This window comes from Phalaenopsis equestris, unplaced genomic scaffold (genome assembly GCF_001263595.1).
Source record: "Phalaenopsis equestris unplaced genomic scaffold, ASM126359v1 Scaffold001244, whole genome shotgun sequence".
Classification (NCBI taxonomy): Eukaryota; Viridiplantae; Streptophyta; class Magnoliopsida; order Asparagales; family Orchidaceae; genus Phalaenopsis; species Phalaenopsis equestris.
In genome coordinates, this window is record NW_018165683.1 from 190690 (window position 1) to 200064 (window position 9375).

Here is a 9375-nt window from a genome sequence, read left to right on the forward strand (position 1 = left end):
AGAGAGACAAAAAGAAATGAATAGTAAACAATTCTGTTTTATTCATAAAATAATTTCCTATGAGAGATGATATAATTTATAGAGGAGATGGTGCAATGAGATGATATAATTCTGTCAACTCGGATCAGAGAAAAAATTCATTATCATAACCTACAATATTAAACATACTCTATAATCCTTTATCCTTCCAAGCAGACCAGAGATTTTAAGAAATTGTCTAAAGCACAATGCATCTTCAAAAAGAAATAAAATACTTGTAAAAATGATCGCTTTAAAATGGGAAACAATGTAGACAATATCATGCAAAAATTAAATGCTATTATTAACTTTAAACATCCTGTGCAAAACATGCCCAATTACAAAAATCAATGAAAAAAAAAACAAAAGAGGAGAGAGTCAATCATATTGGCTTAAGACTTGATAACACTAAGATCAATGCGGATAGTTTTTTGGTTTTAGAGTTTAGGGTGAAACAATATAACGTTATATTTATATTAAGGTTGACATTTTGCACACAATCTCAACAAAAATCATTTATTTAATTTACACATTACCATGAAATATACAAGCTGTCGCCATCCATTCTATCATGTGATTGCACCATCATCAACAATCATTGTAAGAATATCCTCCAACTTCTGCAGCTCCTCTTGTTCCAGAATCCAAACCTCATTCCATCCAGACAACACATTCCTGCATTCAATGCTCCTCAGTTCACCGGGCCCACGCTATATTCCTGATTAAAAATTATACACGTATAACATGCAACTCACTCTCCTGCAAAACCTAAACCTTAGTTTTTACATTCATCACTCCGATCTTTCATATCACATAAAAAAATAGAATCACTTTAACTACTAAAAAAAAAAGCACTTTTTTCATACATAGGAAAGGTGGCATGCATGTAAAAATTGAAGTTTAGTTGTTAGATATGTAAATGCAGAGGATTTGAGTGGTATGTATGTAAATCTTCCACTAATATAATAATAACTCATTCTGTGTCTCTCTTCCCCAGTAACACTAACCATATTCATCACCAATCGTCCTTCAAAGATACTGCATGGTGAGCTGATTTGTAGTATTTGCTGAAAAAGCTTAATAGAAGCCCAAATCAACCACAGCATGGATGCTGAAAACAGGGAAATAGTTGCAGATGAGGAAATATGCAGTTGCAATCACGCATCAAACAAAACGAAAGGATATTTCTGCAAATACTTTAACAGCTAACATAGACAATACTCAGATGACGTAACATGTAAATGTTCCGAAAATTTTACAGACCAAACAATAATAAGATCTTCTCAGTGTTTGGTCGCTTGAAATTAGAAAATATATTTTAAAAAGTAAAATTTTACATGCATACCACACAATTCCTTTATATTTACATATCAAACACCTAAATTTTGATATTTACATTTATAAGGCTTGGTGTCACGAACCTATGCATGAAAAAGTGTACTTCACTTTTAAAACGTTAGTAATCATATTCTTCACGTGATATTAAAGATTAGCGTTATGTATGAAAGTTCAGGCGTTAGATATGTAAATACATAAGAACTTGTTCAGCTCGTTTACACCTATATATATATATATATATATATATATATATATTTGTCTGTGTGTGTGTTATATGATGAACCCTTTAAATTGCACATTTGGCGTTACTTTTGGGAAATTTTTAAGATTCACTATCTGTCATCAGGGCATTAAAATCGATCTAGAGAAGAGTAAAGCATTTTTAGAGATGTCACCTCTCAAGGCTTTGAAATAATTACAATCTTTTCAAGGAAAATTAGAATACTTAAGACGCTTTATCTCAAATCTATTAGGAAGGTGTCAGCCCTTTTTGGCATTACTCAGAAGGGACACCAAATTCTATTGGGGTGATGCATGCCAACGAGCTTTTGAAGAAATTAAACAATACTTAATGACACCTCTTGTATTGGCAGCCCCTATTCCGGGAAGACGGGAAGACCTTTGATACTTTATACCGTAGCTTTAGATGACTCTCTCAGATCCTTGTTAGCTCAAGTCAATGATGAAGAAAAGGAAAAAAACACTCTACTACTTGAGTCGACGTCTAATACCGGTGGAGGTAAGGTATCCTCCTACTGAGAAACATCTTCTAGCTTTGATTTTCCCCGCTCAAAAGCTTAGAAATTATATGCTTTCTCACAAGGTCAACCTGATTTCAAGGTTTAATCGCTTACAATATTTAATGACCCGTTCGACGTTTTTTGGTAGGTTAGCAAGGTGGTCAATGATTTTATTGCAATTTGGTATATTCATTTTGACCTCAGTTTTTATTGACGTCTAGTCTCTCTTTCTTAGAAGCTTAGGATCATCCATAGGATTTTCCTGTTGACTATTCATAGAGGACTATTAAGGGAACCCTCCCCATTAGAAGTTCCAAATGCTTCTTGACTCTCTTAAAGTTACACATATTGGTTCTAACCTCTAGCGCCTAGTAGGTGGAGCAAATATGGAGGAGCTCAAGAAAAGTCCCCATAGGACTGTTTGGTTTTAGGAGTAGCCCTGGGTGGTGTGGTCTTGGTTAGTTTTGCACACACAAGATTAATACCCCTCACCTTCTCTCACACCCTAAACTTTAACCAAACAAGCTTAGTCTGCTTTCCTACTCTTTTGGAAACTCATAGGGATGTCCCCCAAACCCTTAGCCCTAGGCGCTAAGGCCAACACATGGAGAATCCAAAATAGGGATTACCTTGGTTTCATGGCACCATAAGGGTGATTTTGTGATTAGCATCTTCAATTGAGCCCATAACTCTTCAAAAAATACCAATTAACGTTAAATCCCTAAAATTCTCAAAATTGCCCAAATTACCAAATTTTATCCAAAAGTCATCCCAAACTATTTCAAACCACCAAAATTGCCCAAAACATTCAAAAATTCCCAAAATACCCCAAAGTTTCCAAAATTACCAAGATGCCTCTTATGGCCAAAAAATTCCCAAAACCTCCCAAATCACTCCAAGTGTTCCCAAAACCAATCCTAGCCATCCATTGGACCCAATTTCACCAAATTGACCAATTTTGACCAAAATTCCAATTTTACCCTTAAATGCATAAAGTCTCTAAATCACCACCAAATTGATTTCAAATTTCCTTAATTTCAAATCTAAACTTCATTTCAACATGAATAAGCCAATTTTGAACCAAATCCAAGCCCAATTTAAACCTCAATTTGACCATGAACTAAAAGTCCACCAAATTGAATGCCCTAACCTCTTCAATTTTCCCAATTCCACTTCATAAACTCTTCATAACATTACCCTAGACCAAATTGAACCTTCAATTGACCTTGAACTAGCCCAAGCCTAGCCCAAATTTAACTCAAATCAAAACCCCCAATTTTGCCCCAAACTTCAAATTCCTCCAAATTGAATCTCATAGCCCCTAAATCTTCAACCCAATTGATTTCCAAATGTCCCATGACATATTTATAAACCAAACTGACCATTCAATTGGGCCAAATCCAAGCTCTAGTCCAACCCAAACTCAAGTCCAAGCCAAATCCAAAATTGTGAACACAAACCCTAAACCCACTTGGAACCACTTGGTTAAGCCGGTCTAGCGCATCTTGGACCACCAAAACTACCATTTAGACCCTAAGAACCAGCCTAGATCTTCTTAGCCCACCCTAGAGGTGTCATGGATCAAGGGTCCTATAATTTAGGTGATTCCATCCTATTTTTGGCCATATGACCTAATCTTGAGCTCAATTGATTATAGCCTGTTTGGCCAACCTAGTGGCCAGAAAACCCAAAAACAACGAGCTCTCCCCATGGGCCAAATAAAATTTACACCCATCTAATGTGGCTCACCCCCATTGGCGACTGATGCAGGTGGATTTAGTGTGTTAATTTTGCAATTATTTCTCAATATTACAAAAAGCACACGGTAAATATAATAATAAATATACAATGTAATCCCAACAAAAATAACTTTTATAAAAATATTTTATCTTTAAAACTCTTTTAAACTACCAAATCCCCTTTAAAATAACAAAAGTATACTTATCACTCAAGTAATAAAGAGCTCTAATTGAATCCTAGATATTGATCCCACAAGGAAGTTGGAAATGTCGATAAATAGTTCTTAAGATTATAATTATAATTTAAACTAAAAAAAAGTAAAGTACGAAGTTTGAATATTAACTACTAAAGTGAATGCTATTTAAAATACAGTTGAAAGACAAAGTTAACTAAACTAGAAACTGAAACTTTCAAGTAAAACTACTAAAACTAAATGAAATTTTTGTTGACAGAAAGTTCAAATTTAAGAAAACATCTTTCCCCTTACAATGAGCATACAGATTGAGAAGAAATTAAAATCATTTGAAAATATATATAAAAACTGTTTTGTGTCAAATAGGAGCAATCCTATTATTTACCCTCTTCCGAGTGCTATAAAAAACATTGACTAATTTAGAGTTTGTTCCCTAATTCCAAGGTTAGGTGATACATGTAAAATATATAGTGTTTTTAGACACATTTTTATACCTATTTTTGAGATATTGCACTTTAATGGAAGGTATTTGTGTGTTTTTTATTTAGGGTAAAATGTGAAAAATTCTAAAAGGAGCAAAAAAAGATCAAATTGGGAGCAAAAATATAAAAATAGTGCAAAAGAGTTTTGGCTCCTAAGTGTCAGATCCGGCGCTTAAGCGCCGATGAAACAGAGAAGGCTGCGCCTAAGTGCCAGAGGCCACGCGCTTAAGTGCCAGAGGCAGTTATTTGATGGTTTAATTTATTTTGTTGTATTTTAAAGGGACATTTGAGGGATCTATAGGTTAAAGATTGTGGTTATGACCACTTAAAACAAAAATATGATTAAAAAACTTGTGAAAGGAGGCATCCCTTGGAGAATACATCAAATTTGGACACATTTTAAAGAGTTACCAAGGGACATCTTGGAAATTTATAGTAGAAAATTTTAAAAGAAGGAGTTTGAGACTTTTAGAAGGGTTCTAAAGAGTTCTGAAAAGTTCTTGAAGAAGTTCAAGGAGGAACGTTTGGAGAGATTTTCAGGCACCACAAGTTTATTTTTTTTTTTTTTTTTTTTTTTTGTTTTTAATTTTATTGTGAGAGTTAAGAGTGTTATAAGAGATAAGAGATTCAAAGGAATTTCAAGAGCTTGGTGGAGGTTTTGAGATAAGTTTTTATCTTTATTTTTAAACTACTTTTGTTTTAATTGAGACATCTTATTGATTTGACAATGATTTCTACTTTTAAACTAATTTCTGCTTTTAAACTAAAGTGTGGTTTTGTTTTCTCCATAGATTCTGAGTAGTTTTCTTTATTTTTCTCCTTAAAATGATTTGGATAGAAGTTATGAAGAGTATAGTCTTTAATGTTGGAAGAAGTTGTGATGATTTAATTCCATGTACTTTATTTACTTCTTGATCTGGCCTATCTAGATGTTAAAATTTGTTGTGAGAACATGTAATAATTGGGATGGTATTGTCTCAGTCAACAATTAGAAAGAATCAGATGAGGTTGTATGAATGAGAACGTAATTCATATGATTAAGTGCAAATAAATAGGAAAATAATCTTTGAAGGGTGTAGAGTTAGAGGACTTTAAAGTGATATGTTAAAGCCCCCAACTTGGTTTATTATTTTAGGTTCTGATACATGATGTTAGCCCCCAGATAGAGGGAATTGAGGGAACTTTTGAGCGAGAGTTGTTATCTTCCCTGCCTAGCCGTTTTTCAGAACTGGTTTCAAAACTATTCAAACTTTAGATTAACCAATGTTCTTTATAACATCTCTAGTAAGGATAAAGAATATAATTGTTTAAAAGAATATAATTTTTTATATTTGACACAACACAATTAGAATACTTCCACAATATAATTCTATACTTATTACTGATCATGGGATAAGGAGAAATTTATTTTCAGATCAAGTGATTTTATTTTACATAAACTCAAGTTATCTATTTAGTTGTTATTGTTTTGTCAAAATATCAAAAATACTAAAACGAAAGAGATTTAAATTTTAATACTCTAAAAATATATATAGTTTAAGTAATTGTCTTTTTAGAATACAAAGTTTGTTGTTCAATAGTGAATATTGCATGACTCCCTTGTGGGTTCGATATTTAGGTCTTAATCAAAAAGTTATATATTACTTAATAACGATATATATAATTGCATAATATCTCAATATATATAAATTAAAGAGTTAAATTCTTATTTTCTTCAGGATCAAGTTTTTGGTTATGTTGCAATGTAAGGAAATATAAATGAAAATTATAATTAAAGTAAATGTTATACTGTTGCATATAAATATATATATATATATAATTTAAATTCTTATTTTCTCTAGGATCAAGTTTTTGGTACTGTTACAAAGTAAGGAATTATAAGTAAAAATATAATCAAAGATATTATTATACTGTTGCATATAAACAGTCGGGATCAGGTTTTTGTGCTGTTGTCAGGGAATTGATTGAAAGCAAATTTCTACTTTACAAAGTCCTATTTAAACTTTAGGAGTTATTGTAGGAATATCTTTATATAGTATTTTATTTTTATCTTTATTTTATTTTTTGTTAGTATATTAATACGCCTAAAAATTTTTCAATTTTCATATGTTTTTAATGTTTGTATTTGGTGATTTTCAATGATATTTCACTTTAAAGGAAAGTATTTTTGTATTTTTGGTTTTAAGTACAAAAAATGGAATTTTGGAGAAAAAAAAAGCAAAAACAATGCAATTTAGAGCAAAAACAAGCAAGAAAGAAAATTTTATTCTGACATATGTTGATATGTCTTTCTATGCTTAATCTCATTTACACTTCTCACACATTTTTGAATAAAATTACACTTTAAAGAAATGTTATTTTTATTTTTATTTTGTAGGTCTATCTGTTAGGAATGCAACACAACTGAAATGGGGTGAAACAGAGCCAAACGAAACAAAATGGTGGAGCTGCGTAGGGTGAGCGCCGACAACACCAGAGCCCACGCCGGCAGCGCTAGAGAGTAGAAAATGACTCCAAAACGACACCAACAGTGCCCAAAATGGGGCTGATAATGCCCAAGATGGTTTGGAGGAGGTGTTAGGTGAATTTCTAGAAGATTCAATGTATTTGGACTCTTTTTGGAGGGTTTCTTGAGGCATCTCTTGGGAAATCCATCCCTACACTATAATAGAGTGTTTTTATGTCAGAAAAAGGTGTTTGTGTGGTGTGTGTGAGTAAGAAAATGTGGAGAATGTTCAAAGATCTTAGAATAGCAGTAGAAATGTAGATTTCTATCTTTTTGGAGAGATTGGTGAGAGGATATTAAGAGAATATATAAGGGAATGTTCTAGCAATACTTAGATCAGTAGGAGACTTTGTGGGAGAGATTTTCATCTTTATTTTAAAGCAAAAAAGCTAAGTATTGCGTTCTTCATTATCTTATAATTTCTTAAACACTTATCTAGTGGATTTTCTTTGATTTAATGAAGTTTTTTGTCGTGTTTTATTCGCTATTATTGTTGTATGAGCTTTCTTTTATATATGAAATTTGTGTTTTGTTGTATCTTTCTGATGAAGTCTGAGAAGTTTCGTTTATCTTTCTCCTTACTCTGAGATATGGTGAAATGAAGAGATAATTTGGATGTGCCGATGTTAAAATTTAAAATAAATTGTGATGGTTTTTTAACTCTGCTCTTAATTTACTTTTCAATATGAGCATGGTAGAAGAGGTTTTTAATTATAAATTGTGATAGTTATTTAACTCCGCTCTTAATTTACTTTTCAATATGGCAAATTAAATTGTTAAAATATGTTGTGAAATATATGATCCGGGAAATGAAGTATGAGAGTATGAGACGGGAAATGAAGTATGAGATCTATAACAGAGTGAGAATCACATTTAAGTCCATGAAAGAGTATTTTGTTCATGGGATTAAGTGCAAATAAATATGGAAATATACTGTTGGGTGTAAAATTGAAGATTTCTCGGGCGACAGACTAAAAATCCCCAATTTGATCTTAGTGTATAAAAACTAAAGCGAGAGTTAGCCTTCAGGAGAAGGGAAGTGAGAGCTCCGGAGTGGGCCGACATCCTCCTAGCATAGCCTCAAATTTAGGGACTAAACCTAAGATTAGCCAATGATTTTCTATAACACTGAATCAGGGTAGAGAATTAAAATTGCTCCTATTTGGCACATACAATATTTATTGTATCTCATTCCTTTACATTATCCAATTTACTACATAAGAATATTAGTTTTTAACATCTTAAAGTTCTTCAAACCAACTCATCCTAAAAGGGTTATCTTTAGAATTAATTTTTACATTTAGGAATAGTTACTATCCTTGCATTTAACATTTACATTTAGGAGTAGTTGCTAGATAAAAGACCATTTTAATCGACATTCCAAACTAAGGACTAATAGTAGTAGCAGAAAGTCCTATATTACTTGAGTGATATGTATACATTGATATTCAGGGCTTAATTAGAAAGTCCTATATTACTTGAGTGATACGTATACACATCAATTCTTGATATAAAAAAGTCGCATCAAGTTTTTGGCGCCGTTTTTAAAAAAGTCGCATAAAGTTTTTGGCGCCGTTGCCGGGGAAGCTTTGGTAATAACTTTAAGAGAATTTTAGTTGAAGTAATTAAGCTTAGACTTGGAAAAATTAGTGTCGTAAAAGGTGTTTTTGTGTAAAAAGTGTTTTTTGAATGAAAAAGTGTCATGAAAAAAACTATTTATGTAAAAAATAAGGTGTTTGTGAAAATATTGTGTTGGGTTGAATATATTTTTTATTTTGTTTGTTTAATTGTTTATGTTTTGTTTTTTGTGTTGCGTATGCAAAATAAAGGATCCGTAGGACTTGTGCCTTATGATCATCTGTTAGAAAAAAGAAAAAAAAATCAAAAACTAGAAAAAACTTGAAGAACCAATAATGAAAATGGAAAACATTCAAAATAATAACTTAGAAAATCATCATAAATCTTTGAGGGATTATATAAATCCTACGACAGATGAAACACACTCAAGTATACAAACCTCTATCGTAGAATCTGACTCATTTTAAATAAATCCTGATAGTATCCAACTGGCGCAGAACAACAAGTTTGGGGGAACTCCTTCGGAGGATCCCTATTTACACTTATCCAGTTTTCTAAAACTTTTTCCTACATTTTGTTATAACGGCATGTCAGACGATGATGTTAGACTAAGGCTTTTTCCTTTCTCACTAAGGGATAAGGCTAAAATGTGGTTATGCTCATTAGCATCTGACTCTATTAAAAATTGGGAGGAGTTAACTCAAAAATTCCTAGCTAAGTATTTTCCACCTTCAAGGACTACTAAACTTAGAAACAATATTATCTCATTTTCTTAGTATG

At 32.2% G+C, this 9375-nt stretch overlaps 1 long non-coding RNA gene across 1 annotated transcript; it reads right to left on the reverse strand.

Moving 5' to 3' along the window:
• Nucleotides 1–468: 468 nt before the first annotated feature.
• Nucleotides 469–1354, reverse strand: LOC110033643. The gene is made up of 2 exons (XR_002294970.1): nucleotides 1026–1354; nucleotides 469–693 (listed from the first exon to the last, which is right to left on the reverse strand). It is a non-coding gene; the product is annotated as an uncharacterized LOC110033643 (long non-coding RNA).
• Between the last annotated feature and the right edge of the window lie 8021 nt (nucleotides 1355–9375).